This window comes from Ambystoma mexicanum, chromosome 3q (assembly GCF_040938575.1).
Source record: "Ambystoma mexicanum isolate Mex_15411 chromosome 3q, UKY_AmexF1_1, whole genome shotgun sequence".
Taxonomy (NCBI): domain Eukaryota; kingdom Metazoa; phylum Chordata; class Amphibia; order Caudata; family Ambystomatidae; genus Ambystoma; species Ambystoma mexicanum.
The window spans coordinates 69,259-88,962 of NC_090926.1; positions in this window are offsets into that span (position 1 = coordinate 69,259).

Below are 19,704 nucleotides of genomic sequence, written 5' to 3' on the forward strand. Positions count from 1 at the left end.
TCCTGGGCATGTATTTCTTTTTAATAAAAAAAAAACTTTTTTTATTTGAAAATGGGTATGCATTGCCCTGCGCCATCAGCCAACAGCTAATGCCCCTTCAATACCTGCGTTACTACTAACAGTTGCGCCTTTGTTTTCTGCACGCTGGCCTTGGTAAGGCCCATACAAAAGCTTGTCTCTCTGGCCCCAATTGATTGGAAAAAAACGAGGGGAAAAGGTGTAATCTACAGGTCATGGTTGACACAATGATTGCCCTGGGACTCAAACAGGACACCTTCTCGAGGTGCTGTGAGGTGACCACGGGCCCCTGCATAGCAGGCGAACCTGTATCAGCATCTCACCAGCAACTGCATGTGTCGCCTGCAGGCTCCACATAGGAGGCTGCAGTAGGTGCATTAACCCATTGGGCTGTCGACCCTCCTTCCCCTGAGAGCAGGAAACTGAATTTCCATGTTGCCTTCCTTTGGCACATTAGATCTATCTTTCAACCCAATTCAGAGGATGTTTTGCTTCACGGAGAGATGATAATCATTGTGAGGTGTCAGCCACTCATAGCTAAGCAGGTCATTTAAATCTTTGACTTTGTCATTGGGGTGTACTGATATGCGCAGGGCAGTGTTCTGTCCTCTGATACTGTATGCTTTCGTATTGCTGCTTGTTCATGATTCCTAAATGTAAACACTCTGCTCTCGAAAGTGAAAGATTTGAAAGACTCTTGATGTAACCAGCCTTTCCCACTCTTTGCCCTGGGGGTGAGAGGGCTGCTTTCTGCCAATTTTGGAGTGGCTGGCTCCACGCCTGAGAATCAGGGCCTAATCCTGGAGGGAAATGGGCAGAGGTCTGCGCCCTGCGGCCTCCACGCGTCCCAAACGCGACCACAGCCCTTACGGGCACAGCCCTATATCCGGTGCAGCCTCTATGGTGCAGCCACCCAGGTAGCTTAGGGTTAGGATATGTGCTCTTCAACATAAGCCTGGCCAACCAGGCCCCGGAGAGTGTCACAGCATGCTCTGTAATCCCCTAGTGATGGTGGCCTTGGTGACGATGATCTTGCTGGAATACTGATGCCTTTTTTCCTCCCAGAAGCCCCAGAAGCCTAGTCAAATGGAGGGGTGTGCACCTCTCCCTGGCCTCTGTTTACCCTCTGGCTAACTGAAATTAGTTCTGGGCTCTCCAGGCAAATGTATCCATTCGGGAGAAGGCTCTTTCTGCAGGCACGGAAGAAAGCATAGAGGTGGGACTGAGAAGTGCAGGGAATAAAGGGGGAATGCAGGCTAAAAGGGTAGTGCTGGATGAGAACAAAATGTCAGCCCATTGTCCTTTCCACCCACCACTGGCACCCTTTTTTCTGCCCTCCTCAATGGCCCCTTTCCCCACCTTAGGACTCTCCCCAGGGACCCCTTCATCTGACCTTACCTCCCCCTTTAGCCTACCCCACCTCTTCCTTTAGCCTGCACTCCCTCGCTTCCACAGTCCCGCCTCTCTGCTTTCTTCCACTGCAACTGTACCAGGAGATTACCAACTATTCTGTTTATGTGCTGAAAGCAGGACCCGAACCCAGGCCCCCAGCTGCTGTAATGCAAGCACTTAACCTCTAGGCCACTGCAGTTAGCTGGTATTTGGGGGAGCGGGAGGGGGGGGGGCAGATGTTCTATCCTTGTAGGCTCCAGTGAACATGTTTCACAACGCAAATGGGTATGCTCACACGGGCATGCAGGAGAAAGATATATACGCCCAAAAGCAAGTCTCAGAAGCGCAACCACCAGTGGCTCAAGTGATGAGTGCTTGGTCTTGGAATGCTGGAGACCTGAGTTCTAATCCAAGATCTGGAATTTCCTGGGCATGTATTTTTTTTTAATAAAAAAAAAACTTTTTTTATTTGAAAATGGGTATGCATTGCCCTGCGCCATCAGCCAACAGCTAATGCCCCTTCAATACCTGCGTTACTACTAACAGTTGCGCCTTTGTTTTATGCACGCTGGCCTTGGTAAGGCCCATACAAAAGCTTGTCTCTCTGGCCCCAATTGATTGGAAAAAAACGAGGGGAAAAGGTGTAATCTACGGGTCATGGTTGACACAATGATTGCCCTGGGACTCAAACAGGACACCTTCTCGAGGTGCTGTGAGGTGACCACGGGCCCCTGCATAGCAGGCGAACCTGTATCAGCATCTCACCAGCAACTGCATGTGTCGCCTGCAGGCTCCACATAGGAGGCTGCAGTAGGTGCATTAACCCATTGGGCTGTCGACCCTCCTTCCCCTGAGAGCAGGAAACTGAATTTCCATGTTGCCTTCCTTTGGCACATTAGATCTATCTTTCAACCCAATTCAGAGGATGTTTTGCTTCACGGAGAGATGATAATCATTGTGAGGTGTCAGCCACTCATAGCTAAGCAGGTCATTTAAATCTTTGACTTTGTCATTGGGGTGTACTGATATGCGCAGGGCAGTGTTCTGTCCTCTGATACTGTATGCTTTCGTATTGCTGCTTGTTCATGATTCCTAAATGTAAACACTCTGCTCTCGAAAGTGAAAGATTTGAAAGACTCTTGATGTAACCAGCCTTTCCCACTCTTTGCCCTGGGGGTGAGAGGGCTGCTTTCTGCCAGTTTTGGAGTGGCTGGCTCCACGCCTGAGAATCAGGGCCTAATCCTGGAGGGAAATGGGCAGAGGTCTGCGCCCTGCGGCCTCCACGCGTCTCTAACGCTCCCAAACGCGACCACAGCCCTTACGGGCACAGCCCTATATCCGGTGCAGCCTCTATGGTGCAGCCACCCAGGTAGTTTAGGGTTAGGATATGTGCTCTTCAACATAAGCCTGGCCAACCAGGCCCCGGAGAGTGTCACAGCATGCTCTGTAATCCCCTAGTGATGGTGGCCTTGGTGACGATGATCTTGCTGGAATACTGATGCCTTTTTTCCTCCCAGAAGCCCCAGAAGCCTAGTCAAATGGAGGGGCGTGCACCTCTCCCTGGCCTCTGTTTACCCTCTGGCTAACTGAAATTAGTTCTGGGCTCTCCAGGCAAATGTATCCATTCGGGAGAAGGCTCTTTCTGCAGGCACGGTGGGGAAGAGTCCGAGAGCTCAATGCCTGAGGCATCTTTCCTCCTCCCTCGCTCATTGTGTTCCCTAACGTCTAACTCTCTGTTGAAGCGAGGGAGTGCAGGCTAAAGGAGGAGGTGAGGTGGGGCGGGCTGAAGGGGGAGGTAGAAGCGAGGGAGTGCAGGCTAAAGGAGGAGGTGAGATGGGGCGGGCTGAAGGGGGAGGTAGGGCTGGATGCATGGGTCCCTGTGGAGAGGAAGTGGGGCTGGCGGAGTCGGGGGAGAAGGGCATGGGCATGGGGTAGGTGCCCTGCGGGAGGGAGGGAGAGAGGAAGAAAGCATAGAGGTGGGACTGAGAAGTGCAGGGAATGCAGGCTAAAAGGGTAGTGCTGGATGAGAACAAAATGTCAGCCCATTGTCCTTTCCACCCACTACTGGCACCCTTTTTTCTGCCCTCCTCAATGGCCCCTTTCCCCACCTTAGGACTCTCCTTTTACACAGCCCCCACCACCCCTTCTTCCTGGCTTCCTCAGCCCCACCTCTATGCTTTCTTCCTCCCTCTACCAGGGCCCCTACCCCATGCCCTTCTAGACCTCCCCCGACTCAGCCAGCCTCACCTCTTCTCCCCAGGGACCCCTTCATCCGACCTTACCTCCCCCTTTAGCCTACCCCACCTCTTCCTTTAGCCTGCACTCCCTCGCTTCCACAGTCCCGCCTCTCCGCTTTCTTCCACTCCAACTGTACCAGGAGATGACCAACTATTCTGTTTATGTGCCGAAAGCAGGACCCGAACCCAGGCCCCCAGCTGCTGTAATGCAAGCACTTAACCTCTAGGCCACTGCAGTTAGCTGGTATTTGGGGAAGCGGGGGGGCCAGATGTTCTATCCTTGTAGGCTCCAGTGAACATGTTTCACAACGCAAATGGGTATGCTCACAGGGGCGTGCAGGAGAAAGATATATACGCCCAAAAGCAAGTCTCAGAAGCACAACCACCAGTGGCACAAGTGATAAGTGCTTGGTCTTGGAATGATGGAGACCTGAGTTCTAATCCAAGGTCTGGAATTTCCTGGGCATGTATTTTTTTTTAATAAAAAAAAACCTTTTTTTATTTGAAAATGGGTTTGCATTGCCCTGCGCCATCAGCCAACAGCTAATGCCCCTTCAATACCTGCGTTACTACTAACAGTTGCGCCTTTGTTTTCTGCACGCTGGCCTTGGTAAGGCCCATACAAAAGCTTGTCTCTCTGGCCCCAATTGATTGGAAAAAAACGAGGGGAAAAGGTGTAATCTACAGGTCATGGTTGACACAATGATTGCCCTGGGACTCAAACAGGACACCTTCTCGAGGTGCTGTGAGGTGACCACGGGCCCCTGCATAGCAGGCGAACCTGTATCAGCATCTCACCAGCAACTGCATGTGTCGCCTGCAGGCTCCACATAGGAGGCTGCAGTAGGTGCATTAACCCATTGGGCTGTCGACCCTCCTTCCCCTGAGAGCAGGAAACTGAATTTCCATGTTGCCTTCCTTTGGCACATTAGATCTATCTTTCAACCCAATTCAGAGGATGTTTTGCTTCACGGAGAGATGATAATCATTGTGAGGTGTCAGCCACTCATAGCTAAGCAGGTCATTTAAATCTTTGACTTTGTCATTGGGGTGTACTGATATGCGCAGGGCAGTGTTCTGTCCTCTGATACTGTATGCTTTCGTATTGCTGCTTGTTCATGATTCCTAAATGTAAACACTCTGCTCTCGAAAGTGAAAGATTTGAAAGACTCTTGATGTAACCAGCCTTTCCCACTCTTTGCCCTGGGGGTGAGAGGGCTGCTTTCTGCCAATTTTGGAGTGGCTGGCTCCACGCCTGAGAATCAGGGCCTAATCCTGGAGGGAAATGGGCAGAGGTCTGCGCCCTGCGGCCTCCACGCGTCCCAAACGCGACCACAGCCCTTACGGGCACAGCCCTATATCCGGTGCAGCCTCTATGGTGCAGCCACCCAGGTAGCTTAGGGTTAGGATATGTGCTCTTCAACATAAGCCTGGCCAACCAGGCCCCGGAGAGTGTCACAGCATGCTCTGTAATCCCCTAGTGATGGTGGCCTTGGTGACGATGATCTTGCTGGAATACTGATGCCTTTTTTCCTCCCAGAAGCCCCAGAAGCCTAGTCAAATGGAGGGGTGTGCACCTCTCCCTGGCCTCTGTTTACCCTCTGGCTAACTGAAATTAGTTCTGGGCTCTCCAGGCAAATGTATCCATTCGGGAGAAGGCTCTTTCTGCAGGCACGGTGGGGAAGAGTCCGAGAGCTCAATGCCTGAGGCATCTTTCCTCCTCCCTCGCTCATTGTGTTCCCTAACTTCTAACTCTCTGCCAGGCCAGGCCCTGTTTCTTTTACTGCCAACCCCCCTGACCCCTTGTCTTCCACCTATTTCATGCTCTATTCTGCCTTCTCCTTTTTTGCTCTCTTCTATGGCCCTTTGAAAAGGAATGCAGGCCTAGCTAAGCCTCATGAAGGAAATCTACCAACAAAAGATGCATTCCTCGCTTATGGGAGGTGCTGTGAGACGAGTAAGAGGGGCTGAAGGGGTGATTGGGTTGTTCTCCCCCAGGGCAAAGAGTGAGAAAGGCTGGCTACAGCAAGAGTCTGTCAAATCATTTTTATTTTTGAGTGCAGAGTTTTTACATTTAAAAATCATGAACAAGCAGCAAAAATAAATAAAAAACATGCCCAGGAGGATTAGAACTCAGGTCTCGCGCATTCCAAGACCAATCACTTCCCACTGGAGCCACTGGTGGCTGTGCTTCTGAAAGCAGCTTTTGGGCTATATGTCTTTCTTCTGCATGCCCCTGTGAGCATACCCATTTGCATTGTGAAACATGTTCACTGAAGAAAATGAGGCTAGAACATCATGCCCCCCCAAGCTCCCCCAAATACCAGCTAACTGCAGTGGCCTAGAGGTTAAGTGCTTGTGTTACAGCGCTGGGGGCCTGCGTTTGAGTCCTGCTTTCGGCACAGAAACGGAATAGTTGGTAATCTCCTTGTACAGTTGCAGTGGAAGCAAGCAGATGGGTGGGACTGTGGAAGCGAGGGAGTGCAGGCTAAAGGAGGAGGTGAGGTGGGGCGGGCTGAAGGGGGAGGTAGAAGCGAGGGAGTGCAGGCTAAAGGAGGAGGTGAGGTGGGGCGGGCTGGATGCATGGGTCCCTGTGGAGAGGAAGTGGGGCTGGCGGAGTCGGGGGAGAAGGGGATGGGCATGGGGTAGGTGCCCTGCGGGAGGGAGGGAGAGAGGAAGAAAGCATAGAGGTGGGACTGAGAAGTGCAGGGAATGCAGGCTAAAAGGGTAGTGCTGGATGAGAACAAAATGTCAGCCCATTGTCCTTTCCACCCACCACTGGCACCCTTTTTTCTGCCCTCCTCAATGGCCCCTTTCCCCACCTTAGGACTCTCCTTTTACACAGCCCCCACCACCCCTTCTTCCTGGCTTCCTCAGCCCCACCTCTATGCTTTCTTCCTCCCTCTACCAGGGCCCCTACCCCATGCCCTTCTAGACCTCCCCCGACTCAGCCAGCCTCACCTCTTCTCCCCAGGGACCCCTTCATCCGACCTTACCTCCCCCTTTAGCCTACCCCACCTCTTCCTTTAGCCTGCACTCCCTCGCATCCACAGTCCCGCCTCTCCGCTTTCTTCCACTCCAACTGTACCAGGAGATGACCAACTATTCTGTTTATGTGCCGAAAGCAGGACCCGAACCCAGGCCCCCAGCTGCTGTAATGCAAGCACTTAACCTCTAGGCCACTGCAGTTAGCTGGTATTTTGGGGAGGGGGGGCGGGGGGGGGGGGGCAGATGTTCTATCCTTGTAGGCTCCAGTGAACATGTTTCACAACGCAAATGGGTATGCTCACAGGGGCGTGCAGGAGAAAGATATATACGCCCAAAAGCAAGTCTCAGAAGCACAACCACCAGTGGCACAAGTGATAAGTGCTTGGTCTTGGAATGCTGGAGACCTGAGTTCTAATCCAAGGTCTGGAATTTCCTGGGCATGTATTTTTTTTTAATAAAAAAAAACCTTTTTTTATTTGAAAATGGGTATGCATTGCCCTGCGCCATCAGCCAACAGCTAATGCCCCTTCAATACCTGCGTTACTACTAACAGTTGCACCTTTGTTTTCTGCACGCTGGCCTTGGTAAGGCCCATACAAAAGCTTGTCTCTCTGGCCCCAATTGATTGGAAAAAAACGAGGGGAAAAGGTGTAATCTACGGGTCATGGTTGACACAATGATTGCCCTGGGACTCAAACAGGACACCTTCTCGAGGTGCTCGAGGTGACCACGGGCCCCTGCATAGCAGGCAAACCTGTATCAGCATCTCTCCAGCAACTGCATGCGTCGCCTGCAGGCTCCACATAGGAGGCTGCAGTAGGTGCATTAACCCATTGGGCTGTCGACCCTCCTTCCCCTGAGAGCAGGAAACTGAATTTCCATGTTGCCTTCCTTTGGCACATTAGATCTATCTTTCAACCCAATTCCGAGGATGTTTTGCTTCACGGAGAGATGATAATCATTGTGAGGTGTCAGCCACTCATAGCTAAGCAGGTCATTTAAATCTTTGACTTTGTCATTGGGGTGTACTGATAGGCGCAGGGCAGTGTTCTGTCCTCTGATACTGTATGCTTTCCTATTGCTGCTTGTTCATGATTCCTAAATGTAAACACTCTGCTCTCGAAAGTGAAAGATTTGAAAGACTCTTGATGTAACCAGCCTTTCCCACTCTTTGCCCTGGGGGTGAGAGGGCTGCTTTCTGCCAGTTTTGGAGTGGCTGGCTCCACGCCTGAGAATCAGGGCCTAATCCTGGAGTGAAATGGGCAGAGGTCTGCGCCCTGCGGCCTCCACACGCTCCCAAACGCGACCACAGCCCTTACGGGCACAGCCCTATATCCGGTGCAGCCCCTATGGTGCAGCCACCCAGGTAGCTTAGGGTTAGGATATGTGCTCTTCAACATAAGCCTGGCCAACCAGGCCCCGGAGAGTGTCACAGCATGCTCTGTAATCCCCTAGTGATGGTGGCCTTGGTGACGATGATCTTGCTGGAATACTGATGCCTTTTTTCCTCCCAGAAGCCCCAGAGGTGTGCACCTCTCCCTGGCCTCTGTTTACCCTCTGGCTAACTGAAATTAGTTCTGGGCTCTCCAGGCAAATGTATCCATTCGGGAGAAGGCTCTTTCTGCAGGCACGGAAGAAAGCATAGAGGTGGGACTGAGAAGTGCAGGGAATAAAGGGGGAATGCAGGCTAAAAGGGTAGTGCTGGATGAGAACAAAATGTCAGCCCATTGTCCTTTCCACCCACCACTGGCACCCTTTTTTCTGCCCTCCTCAATGGCCCCTTTCCCCACCTTAGGACTCTCCCCAGGGACCCCTTCATCTGACCTTACCTCCCCCTTTAGCCTACCCCACCTCTTCCTTTAGCCTGCACTCCCTCGCTTCCACAGTCCCGCCTCTCTGCTTTCTTCCACTGCAACTGTACCAGGAGATTACCAACTATTCTGTTTATGTGCCGAAAGCAGGACCCCAGCTTCTGTAATGCAAGCACTTAACCTCTAGGCCACTGCAGTTAGCTGGTATTTGGGGGAGGGGGGGGCAGATGTTCTATCCTTGTAGGCTCCAGTGAACATGTTTCACAACGCAAATGGGTATGCTCACCGGGGCATGCAGGAGAAAGATATATTCGCCCAAAAGCAAGTATCAGAAGCCCAACCACCAGTGGCTCAAGTGATAAGTGCTTGGTCTTGGAATGCTGGAGACCTGAGTTCTAATCCAAGGTCTGGAATTTCCTGGGCATGTATTTCTTTTTAATAAAAAAAAAACTTTTTTTATTTGAAAATGGGTATGCATTGCCCTGCGCCATCAGCCAACAGCTAATGCCCCTTCAATACCTGCGTTACTACTAACAGTTGCGCCTTTGTTTTCTGCACGCTGGCCTTGGTAAGGCCCATACAAAAGCTTGTCTCTCTGGCCCCAATTGATTGGAAAAAAACGAGGGGAAAAGGTGTAATCTACAGGTCATGGTTGACACAATGATTGCCCTGGGACTCAAACAGGACACCTTCTCGAGGTGCTGTGAGGTGACCACGGGCCCCTGCATAGCAGGCGAACCTGTATCAGCATCTCACCAGCAACTGCATGTGTCGCCTGCAGGCTCCACATAGGAGGCTGCAGTAGGTGCATTAACCCATTGGGCTGTCGACCCTCCTTCCCCTGAGAGCAGGAAACTGAATTTCCATGTTGCCTTCCTTTGGCACATTAGATCTATCTTTCAACCCAATTCAGAGGATGTTTTGCTTCACGGAGAGATGATAATCATTGTGAGGTGTCAGCCACTCATAGCTAAGCAGGTCATTTAAATCTTTGACTTTGTCATTGGGGTGTACTGATATGCGCAGGGCAGTGTTCTGTCCTCTGATACTGTATGCTTTCGTATTGCTGCTTGTTCATGATTCCTAAATGTAAACACTCTGCTCTCGAAAGTGAAAGATTTGAAAGACTCTTGATGTAACCAGCCTTTCCCACTCTTTGCCCTGGGGGTGAGAGGGCTGCTTTCTGCCAATTTTGGAGTGGCTGGCTCCACGCCTGAGAATCAGGGCCTAATCCTGGAGGGAAATGGGCAGAGGTCTGCGCCCTGCGGCCTCCACGCGTCCCAAACGCGACCACAGCCCTTACGGGCACAGCCCTATATCCGGTGCAGCCTCTATGGTGCAGCCACCCAGGTAGCTTAGGGTTAGGATATGTGCTCTTCAACATAAGCCTGGCCAACCAGGCCCCGGAGAGTGTCACAGCATGCTCTGTAATCCCCTAGTGATGGTGGCCTTGGTGACGATGATCTTGCTGGAATACTGATGCCTTTTTTCCTCCCAGAAGCCCCAGAAGCCTAGTCAAATGGAGGGGTGTGCACCTCTCCCTGGCCTCTGTTTACCCTCTGGCTAACTGAAATTAGTTCTGGGCTCTCCAGGCAAATGTATCCATTCGGGAGAAGGCTCTTTCTGCAGGCACGGAAGAAAGCATAGAGGTGGGACTGAGAAGTGCAGGGAATAAAGGGGGAATGCAGGCTAAAAGGGTAGTGCTGGATGAGAACAAAATGTCAGCCCATTGTCCTTTCCACCCACCACTGGCACCCTTTTTTCTGCCCTCCTCAATGGCCCCTTTCCCCACCTTAGGACTCTCCCCAGGGACCCCTTCATCTGACCTTACCTCCCCCTTTAGCCTACCCCACCTCTTCCTTTAGCCTGCACTCCCTCGCTTCCACAGTCCCGCCTCTCTGCTTTCTTCCACTGCAACTGTACCAGGAGATTACCAACTATTCTGTTTATGTGCTGAAAGCAGGACCCGAACCCAGGCCCCCAGCTGCTGTAATGCAAGCACTTAACCTCTAGGCCACTGCAGTTAGCTGGTATTTGGGGGAGCGGGAGGGGGGGGGGCAGATGTTCTATCCTTGTAGGCTCCAGTGAACATGTTTCACAACGCAAATGGGTATGCTCACACGGGCATGCAGGAGAAAGATATATACGCCCAAAAGCAAGTCTCAGAAGCGCAACCACCAGTGGCTCAAGTGATGAGTGCTTGGTCTTGGAATGCTGGAGACCTGAGTTCTAATCCAAGATCTGGAATTTCCTGGGCATGTATTTTTTTTTAATAAAAAAAAAACTTTTTTTATTTGAAAATGGGTATGCATTGCCCTGCGCCATCAGCCAACAGCTAATGCCCCTTCAATACCTGCGTTACTACTAACAGTTGCGCCTTTGTTTTATGCACGCTGGCCTTGGTAAGGCCCATACAAAAGCTTGTCTCTCTGGCCCCAATTGATTGGAAAAAAACGAGGGGAAAAGGTGTAATCTACGGGTCATGGTTGACACAATGATTGCCCTGGGACTCAAACAGGACACCTTCTCGAGGTGCTGTGAGGTGACCACGGGCCCCTGCATAGCAGGCGAACCTGTATCAGCATCTCACCAGCAACTGCATGTGTCGCCTGCAGGCTCCACATAGGAGGCTGCAGTAGGTGCATTAACCCATTGGGCTGTCGACCCTCCTTCCCCTGAGAGCAGGAAACTGAATTTCCATGTTGCCTTCCTTTGGCACATTAGATCTATCTTTCAACCCAATTCAGAGGATGTTTTGCTTCACGGAGAGATGATAATCATTGTGAGGTGTCAGCCACTCATAGCTAAGCAGGTCATTTAAATCTTTGACTTTGTCATTGGGGTGTACTGATATGCGCAGGGCAGTGTTCTGTCCTCTGATACTGTATGCTTTCGTATTGCTGCTTGTTCATGATTCCTAAATGTAAACACTCTGCTCTCGAAAGTGAAAGATTTGAAAGACTCTTGATGTAACCAGCCTTTCCCACTCTTTGCCCTGGGGGTGAGAGGGCTGCTTTCTGCCAGTTTTGGAGTGGCTGGCTCCACGCCTGAGAATCAGGGCCTAATCCTGGAGGGAAATGGGCAGAGGTCTGCGCCCTGCGGCCTCCACGCGTCTCTAACGCTCCCAAACGCGACCACAGCCCTTACGGGCACAGCCCTATATCCGGTGCAGCCTCTATGGTGCAGCCACCCAGGTAGTTTAGGGTTAGGATATGTGCTCTTCAACATAAGCCTGGCCAACCAGGCCCCGGAGAGTGTCACAGCATGCTCTGTAATCCCCTAGTGATGGTGGCCTTGGTGACGATGATCTTGCTGGAATACTGATGCCTTTTTTCCTCCCAGAAGCCCCAGAAGCCTAGTCAAATGGAGGGGCGTGCACCTCTCCCTGGCCTCTGTTTACCCTCTGGCTAACTGAAATTAGTTCTGGGCTCTCCAGGCAAATGTATCCATTCGGGAGAAGGCTCTTTCTGCAGGCACGGTGGGGAAGAGTCCGAGAGCTCAATGCCTGAGGCATCTTTCCTCCTCCCTCGCTCATTGTGTTCCCTAACGTCTAACTCTCTGTTGAAGCGAGGGAGTGCAGGCTAAAGGAGGAGGTGAGGTGGGGCGGGCTGAAGGGGGAGGTAGAAGCGAGGGAGTGCAGGCTAAAGGAGGAGGTGAGATGGGGCGGGCTGAAGGGGGAGGTAGGGCTGGATGCATGGGTCCCTGTGGAGAGGAAGTGGGGCTGGCGGAGTCGGGGGAGAAGGGCATGGGCATGGGGTAGGTGCCCTGCGGGAGGGAGGGAGAGAGGAAGAAAGCATAGAGGTGGGACTGAGAAGTGCAGGGAATGCAGGCTAAAAGGGTAGTGCTGGATGAGAACAAAATGTCAGCCCATTGTCCTTTCCACCCACTACTGGCACCCTTTTTTCTGCCCTCCTCAATGGCCCCTTTCCCCACCTTAGGACTCTCCTTTTACACAGCCCCCACCACCCCTTCTTCCTGGCTTCCTCAGCCCCACCTCTATGCTTTCTTCCTCCCTCTACCAGGGCCCCTACCCCATGCCCTTCTAGACCTCCCCCGACTCAGCCAGCCTCACCTCTTCTCCCCAGGGACCCCTTCATCCGACCTTACCTCCCCCTTTAGCCTACCCCACCTCTTCCTTTAGCCTGCACTCCCTCGCTTCCACAGTCCCGCCTCTCCGCTTTCTTCCACTCCAACTGTACCAGGAGATGACCAACTATTCTGTTTATGTGCCGAAAGCAGGACCCGAACCCAGGCCCCCAGCTGCTGTAATGCAAGCACTTAACCTCTAGGCCACTGCAGTTAGCTGGTATTTGGGGAAGCGGGGGGGCCAGATGTTCTATCCTTGTAGGCTCCAGTGAACATGTTTCACAACGCAAATGGGTATGCTCACAGGGGCGTGCAGGAGAAAGATATATACGCCCAAAAGCAAGTCTCAGAAGCACAACCACCAGTGGCACAAGTGATAAGTGCTTGGTCTTGGAATGATGGAGACCTGAGTTCTAATCCAAGGTCTGGAATTTCCTGGGCATGTATTTTTTTTTAATAAAAAAAAACCTTTTTTTATTTGAAAATGGGTTTGCATTGCCCTGCGCCATCAGCCAACAGCTAATGCCCCTTCAATACCTGCGTTACTACTAACAGTTGCGCCTTTGTTTTCTGCACGCTGGCCTTGGTAAGGCCCATACAAAAGCTTGTCTCTCTGGCCCCAATTGATTGGAAAAAAACGAGGGGAAAAGGTGTAATCTACAGGTCATGGTTGACACAATGATTGCCCTGGGACTCAAACAGGACACCTTCTCGAGGTGCTGTGAGGTGACCACGGGCCCCTGCATAGCAGGCGAACCTGTATCAGCATCTCACCAGCAACTGCATGTGTCGCCTGCAGGCTCCACATAGGAGGCTGCAGTAGGTGCATTAACCCATTGGGCTGTCGACCCTCCTTCCCCTGAGAGCAGGAAACTGAATTTCCATGTTGCCTTCCTTTGGCACATTAGATCTATCTTTCAACCCAATTCAGAGGATGTTTTGCTTCACGGAGAGATGATAATCATTGTGAGGTGTCAGCCACTCATAGCTAAGCAGGTCATTTAAATCTTTGACTTTGTCATTGGGGTGTACTGATATGCGCAGGGCAGTGTTCTGTCCTCTGATACTGTATGCTTTCGTATTGCTGCTTGTTCATGATTCCTAAATGTAAACACTCTGCTCTCGAAAGTGAAAGATTTGAAAGACTCTTGATGTAACCAGCCTTTCCCACTCTTTGCCCTGGGGGTGAGAGGGCTGCTTTCTGCCAATTTTGGAGTGGCTGGCTCCACGCCTGAGAATCAGGGCCTAATCCTGGAGGGAAATGGGCAGAGGTCTGCGCCCTGCGGCCTCCACGCGTCCCAAACGCGACCACAGCCCTTACGGGCACAGCCCTATATCCGGTGCAGCCTCTATGGTGCAGCCACCCAGGTAGCTTAGGGTTAGGATATGTGCTCTTCAACATAAGCCTGGCCAACCAGGCCCCGGAGAGTGTCACAGCATGCTCTGTAATCCCCTAGTGATGGTGGCCTTGGTGACGATGATCTTGCTGGAATACTGATGCCTTTTTTCCTCCCAGAAGCCCCAGAAGCCTAGTCAAATGGAGGGGTGTGCACCTCTCCCTGGCCTCTGTTTACCCTCTGGCTAACTGAAATTAGTTCTGGGCTCTCCAGGCAAATGTATCCATTCGGGAGAAGGCTCTTTCTGCAGGCACGGTGGGGAAGAGTCCGAGAGCTCAATGCCTGAGGCATCTTTCCTCCTCCCTCGCTCATTGTGTTCCCTAACTTCTAACTCTCTGCCAGGCCAGGCCCTGTTTCTTTTACTGCCAACCCCCCTGACCCCTTGTCTTCCACCTATTTCATGCTCTATTCTGCCTTCTCCTTTTTTGCTCTCTTCTATGGCCCTTTGAAAAGGAATGCAGGCCTAGCTAAGCCTCATGAAGGAAATCTACCAACAAAAGATGCATTCCTCGCTTATGGGAGGTGCTGTGAGACGAGTAAGAGGGGCTGAAGGGGTGATTGGGTTGTTCTCCCCCAGGGCAAAGAGTGAGAAAGGCTGGCTACAGCAAGAGTCTGTCAAATCATTTTTATTTTTGAGTGCAGAGTTTTTACATTTAAAAATCATGAACAAGCAGCAAAAATAAATAAAAAACATGCCCAGGAGGATTAGAACTCAGGTCTCGCGCATTCCAAGACCAATCACTTCCCACTGGAGCCACTGGTGGCTGTGCTTCTGAAAGCAGCTTTTGGGCTATATGTCTTTCTTCTGCATGCCCCTGTGAGCATACCCATTTGCATTGTGAAACATGTTCACTGAAGAAAATGAGGCTAGAACATCATGCCCCCCCAAGCTCCCCCAAATACCAGCTAACTGCAGTGGCCTAGAGGTTAAGTGCTTGTGTTACAGCGCTGGGGGCCTGGGTTTGAGTCCTGCTTTCGGCACAGAAACGGAATAGTTGGTAATCTCCTTGTACAGTTGCAGTGGAAGCAAGCAGATGGGTGGGACTGTGGAAGCGAGGGAGTGCAGGCTAAAGGAGGAGGTGAGGTGGGGCGGGCTGAAGGGGGAGGTAGAAGCGAGGGAGTGCAGGCTAAAGGAGGAGGTGAGGTGGGGCGGGCTGGATGCATGGGTCCCTGTGGAGAGGAAGTGGGGCTGGCGGAGTCGGGGGAGAAGGGGATGGGCATGGGGTAGGTGCCCTGCGGGAGGGAGGGAGAGAGGAAGAAAGCATAGAGGTGGGACTGAGAAGTGCAGGGAATGCAGGCTAAAAGGGTAGTGCTGGATGAGAACAAAATGTCAGCCCATTGTCCTTTCCACCCACCACTGGCACCCTTTTTTCTGCCCTCCTCAATGGCCCCTTTCCCCACCTTAGGACTCTCCTTTTACACAGCCCCCACCACCCCTTCTTCCTGGCTTCCTCAGCCCCACCTCTATGCTTTCTTCCTCCCTCTACCAGGGCCCCTACCCCATGCCCTTCTAGACCTCCCCCGACTCAGCCAGCCTCACCTCTTCTCCCCAGGGACCCCTTCATCCGACCTTACCTCCCCCTTTAGCCTACCCCACCTCTTCCTTTAGCCTGCACTCCCTCGCATCCACAGTCCCGCCTCTCCGCTTTCTTCCACTCCAACTGTACCAGGAGATGACCAACTATTCTGTTTATGTGCCGAAAGCAGGACCCGAACCCAGGCCCCCAGCTGCTGTAATGCAAGCACTTAACCTCTAGGCCACTGCAGTTAGCTGGTATTTTGGGGAGGGGGGGCGGGGGGGGGGGGGCAGATGTTCTATCCTTGTAGGCTCCAGTGAACATGTTTCACAACGCAAATGGGTATGCTCACAGGGGCGTGCAGGAGAAAGATATATACGCCCAAAAGCAAGTCTCAGAAGCGCAACCACCAGTGGCTCAAGTGATGAGTGCTTGGTCTTGGAATGCTGGAGACCTGAGTTCTAATCCAAGATCTGGAATTTCCTGGGCATGTATTTTTTTTTAATAAAAAAAAAACTTTTTTTATTTGAAAATGGGTATGCATTGCCCTGCGCCATCAGCCAACAGCTAATGCCCCTTCAATACCTGCGTTACTACTAACAGTTGCGCCTTTGTTTTATGCACGCTGGCCTTGGTAAGGCCCATACAAAAGCTTGTCTCTCTGGCCCCAATTGATTGGAAAAAAACGAGGGGAAAAGGTGTAATCTACGGGTCATGGTTGACACAATGATTGCCCTGGGACTCAAACAGGACACCTTCTCGAGGTGCTGTGAGGTGACCACGGGCCCCTGCATAGCAGGCGAACCTGTATCAGCATCTCACCAGCAACTGCATGTGTCGCCTGCAGGCTCCACATAGGAGGCTGCAGTAGGTGCATTAACCCATTGGGCTGTCGACCCTCCTTCCCCTGAGAGCAGGAAACTGAATTTCCATGTTGCCTTCCTTTGGCACATTAGATCTATCTTTCAACCCAATTCAGAGGATGTTTTGCTTCACGGAGAGATGATAATCATTGTGAGGTGTCAGCCACTCATAGCTAAGCAGGTCATTTAAATCTTTGACTTTGTCATTGGGGTGTACTGATATGCGCAGGGCAGTGTTCTGTCCTCTGATACTGTATGCTTTCGTATTGCTGCTTGTTCATGATTCCTAAATGTAAACACTCTGCTCTCGAAAGTGAAAGATTTGAAAGACTCTTGATGTAACCAGCCTTTCCCACTCTTTGCCCTGGGGGTGAGAGGGCTGCTTTCTGCCAGTTTTGGAGTGGCTGGCTCCACGCCTGAGAATCAGGGCCTAATCCTGGAGGGAAATGGGCAGAGGTCTGCGCCCTGCGGCCTCCACGCGTCTCTAACGCTCCCAAACGCGACCACAGCCCTTACGGGCACAGCCCTATATCCGGTGCAGCCTCTATGGTGCAGCCACCCAGGTAGTTTAGGGTTAGGATATGTGCTCTTCAACATAAGCCTGGCCAACCAGGCCCCGGAGAGTGTCACAGCATGCTCTGTAATCCCCTAGTGATGGTGGCCTTGGTGACGATGATCTTGCTGGAATACTGATGCCTTTTTTCCTCCCAGAAGCCCCAGAAGCCTAGTCAAATGGAGGGGCGTGCACCTCTCCCTGGCCTCTGTTTACCCTCTGGCTAACTGAAATTAGTTCTGGGCTCTCCAGGCAAATGTATCCATTCGGGAGAAGGCTCTTTCTGCAGGCACGGTGGGGAAGAGTCCGAGAGCTCAATGCCTGAGGCATCTTTCCTCCTCCCTCGCTCATTGTGTTCCCTAACGTCTAACTCTCTGTTGAAGCGAGGGAGTGCAGGCTAAAGGAGGAGGTGAGGTGGGGCGGGCTGAAGGGGGAGGTAGAAGCGAGGGAGTGCAGGCTAAAGGAGGAGGTGAGATGGGGCGGGCTGAAGGGGGAGGTAGGGCTGGATGCATGGGTCCCTGTGGAGAGGAAGTGGGGCTGGCGGAGTCGGGGGAGAAGGGCATGGGCATGGGGTAGGTGCCCTGCGGGAGGGAGGGAGAGAGGAAGAAAGCATAGAGGTGGGACTGAGAAGTGCAGGGAATGCAGGCTAAAAGGGTAGTGCTGGATGAGAACAAAATGTCAGCCCATTGTCCTTTCCACCCACTACTGGCACCCTTTTTTCTGCCCTCCTCAATGGCCCCTTTCCCCACCTTAGGACTCTCCTTTTACACAGCCCCCACCACCCCTTCTTCCTGGCTTCCTCAGCCCCACCTCTATGCTTTCTTCCTCCCTCTACCAGGGCCCCTACCCCATGCCCTTCTAGACCTCCCCCGACTCAGCCAGCCTCACCTCTTCTCCCCAGGGACCCCTTCATCCGACCTTACCTCCCCCTTTAGCCTACCCCACCTCTTCCTTTAGCCTGCACTCCCTCGCTTCCACAGTCCCGCCTCTCCGCTTTCTTCCACTCCAACTGTACCAGGAGATGACCAACTATTCTGTTTATGTGCCGAAAGCAGGACCCGAACCCAGGCCCCCAGCTGCTGTAATGCAAGCACTTAACCTCTAGGCCACTGCAGTTAGCTGGTATTTGGGGGAGCGGGGGGGCCAGATGTTCTATCCTTGTAGGCTCCAGTGAACATGTTTCACAACGCAAATGGGTATGCTCACAGGGGCGTGCAGGAGAAAGATATATACGCCCAAAAGCAAGTCTCAGAAGCACAACCACCAGTGGCACAAGTGATAAGTGCTTGGTCTTGGAATGATGGAGACCTGAGTTCTAATCCAAGGTCTGGAATTTCCTGGGCATGTATTTTTTTTTAATAAAAAAAAACCTTTTTTTATTTGAAAATGGGTTTGCATTGCCCTGCGCCATCAGCCAACAGCTAATGCCCCTTCAATACCTGCGTTACTACTAACAGTTGCGCCTTTGTTTTCTGCACGCTGGCCTTGGTAAGGCCCATACAAAAGCTTGTCTCTCTGGCCCCAATTGATTGGAAAAAAACGAGGGGAAAAGGTGTAATCTACAGGTCATGGTTGACACAATGATTGCCCTGGGACTCAAACAGGACACCTTCTCGAGGTGCTGTGAGGTGACCACGGGCCCCTGCATAGCAGGCGAACCTGTATCAGCATCTCACCAGCAACTGCATGTGTCGCCTGCAGGCTCCACATAGGAGGCTGCAGTAGGTGCATTAACCCATTGGGCTGTCGACCCTCCTTCCCCTGAGAGCAGGAAACTGAATTTCCATGTTGCCTTCCTTTGGCACATTAGATCTATCTTTCAACCCAATTCAGAGGATGTTTTGCTTCACGGAGAGATGATAATCATTGTGAGGTGTCAGCCACTCATAGCTAAGCAGGTCATTTAAATCTTTGACTTTGTCATTGGGGTGTACTGATATGCGCAGGGCAGTGTTCTGTCCTCTGATACTGTATGCTTTCGTATTGCTGCTTGTTCATGATTCCTAAATGTAAACACTCTGCTCTCGAAAGTGAAAGATTTGAAAGACTGTTGATGTAACCAGCCTTTCCCACTCTTTGCCCTGGGGGTGAGAGGGCTGCTTTCTGCCAATTTTGGAGTGGCTGGCTCCACGCCTGAGAATCAGGGCCTAATCCTGGAGGGAAATGGGCAGAGGTCTGCGCCCTGCGGCCTCCACGCGTCCCAAACGCGACCACAGCCCTTACGGGCACAGCCCTATATCCGGTGCAGCCTCTATGGTGCAGCCACCCAGGTAGCTTAGGGTTAGGATATGTGCTCTTCAACATAAGCCTGGCCAACCAGGCCCCGGAGAGTGTCACAGCATGCTCTGTAATCCCCTAGTGATGGTGGCCTTGGTGACGATGATCTTGCTGGAATACTGATGCCTTTTTTCCTCCCAGAAGCCCCAGAAGCCTAGTCAAATGGAGGGGTGTGCACCTCTCCCTGGCCTCTGTTTACCCTCTGGCTAACTGAAATTAGTTCTGGGCTCTCCAGGCAAATGTATCCATTCGGGAGAAGGCTCTTTCTGCAGGCACGGAAGAAAGCATAGAGGTGGGACTGAGAAGTGCAGGGAATAAAGGGGGAATGCAGGCTAAAAGGGTAGTGCTGGATGAGAACAAAATGTCAGCCCATTGTCCTTTCCACCCACCACTGGCACCCTTTTTTCTGCCCTCCTCAATGGCCCCTTTCCCCACCTTAGGACTCTCCCCAGGGACTCCTTCATCTGACCTTACCTCCCCCTTTAGCCTACCCCACCTCTTCCTTTAGCCTGCACTCCCTCGCTTCCACAGTCCCGCCTCTCTGCTTTCTTCCACTGCAACTGTA